Here is a 1,354-nt window from a genome sequence, read left to right as displayed (position 1 = left end):
CGGGAGTCGGTAGAGGTGTGAGCTGGAAAGGGCAAGTGGACACCTGTGTGAATGAGGGAGGCAGAGCCCTCAGTGAAGGCAGGGGAAGGAAGCTGGTGGGCTGGGGCTGGGGCTGGGGCTGGGCCTGCTGGGTGGGCCCAGGGTGCTGGGAGCCTGCACATGGAGGCCGAGACCGCAGATGGAGGCCGGAGGCCCCAGATGGAGGCCAGACACCAGAGCCTGGACATCAGGGAGTATGCACGTGGCACTGACTGCCTGGCCCAGCGATGGTGGCTAGAAACACGGAGGGTTCGAGATACAGCTGGGACCACAAGGAGCATGCAGAGAGACCCAGGGACTCATGACCCCAGTTTAAAGTCACCCAGCAACTGACTTTCTTTCAAACAACTTGGAGCAGTAATAATGGACTGAGAATGACTCAGAAAGAAAGAGTAGCCCTGGAAAAAATCTGAAAGAACAAAACAGCTTTCAAAAATCACACAAGGCTGCAACCCCTTCCAGCCACGCACAGCGGGGCCTGGACCGGATTAGCCGGCGACCTAATCCCCCAGGATCTGCAGGAAGCGGCCTCTGATGCCCCCTGGCGGTCAGAACTGTCAGGTGATCCATTGATCCATGAGACACGTTGCTGGGCCCGGTGGCTGCGGAGGGTCACCCTGGCCAAATGGCAGGGCTCTCAGGCTCCAGGGCATCCTGGAAGGCTTCCTGGATGGTGCATGGAAGGAAAGCAGGCAGGAAGGCGGGAGGCGGGGCGGGGCGGGAGCGGGAGGTGGGCCAGGAATGGCCACCACGTTGGGCCAGGTCAGAACTTCATGGAGTCAGGCCCTGGACCCCCATCTGCGCCTGACCTTGCTGGGACCCCGAGCGGAGGAAGAGGCTAGAGCCAGGGCCACCCTCGACCAAGTGTTCTGCCCTCGGACCCTGCCAACATTTTGGGGTCAACCCCAGCGGGGTATCGGGGTCCTCGTTACACACTCGCCCTGGGCTGGGCGTGCGCGGCGGGCTGCTGGGCCTTAGGACGCCAGGAAGGAGCCCACGAATACATCGTCAATGGATCACCACCGTCCAGCCTCCACTGCGAGGTAGAGAAACGGGGTGTGTGTGTGTGTGTGTGTGTGTGTGTGTGTGAAGGCTCGAGAGGAGGAAACAGAAAGACGGGGTCTCTGGGGGCGTTCTGAGGATCGGCCCAGGGCTTGGCAGGCTGGAGTCAGGCGCGGAGCAAGGACCCGGGGCGCCACGGGGCGGGAAGGCCTGCAAGGTGGAGGCAACGTGAGTGATTGCCGGGTGGTATGGAGGCCGCTGCAGAGCTGGAGGCCCGCCAGCCTCGGCTCCGCGCCGCGGCCCAGGCCCGCCA

The sequence above is a fragment of the Tupaia chinensis genome, unplaced genomic scaffold, assembly GCF_000334495.1.
Source record: "Tupaia chinensis unplaced genomic scaffold, TupChi_1.0 Scaffold149184_1, whole genome shotgun sequence".
NCBI lineage: Eukaryota > Metazoa > Chordata > Mammalia > Scandentia > Tupaiidae > Tupaia > Tupaia belangeri.
This window is presented reverse-complemented; position numbering follows the sequence as displayed.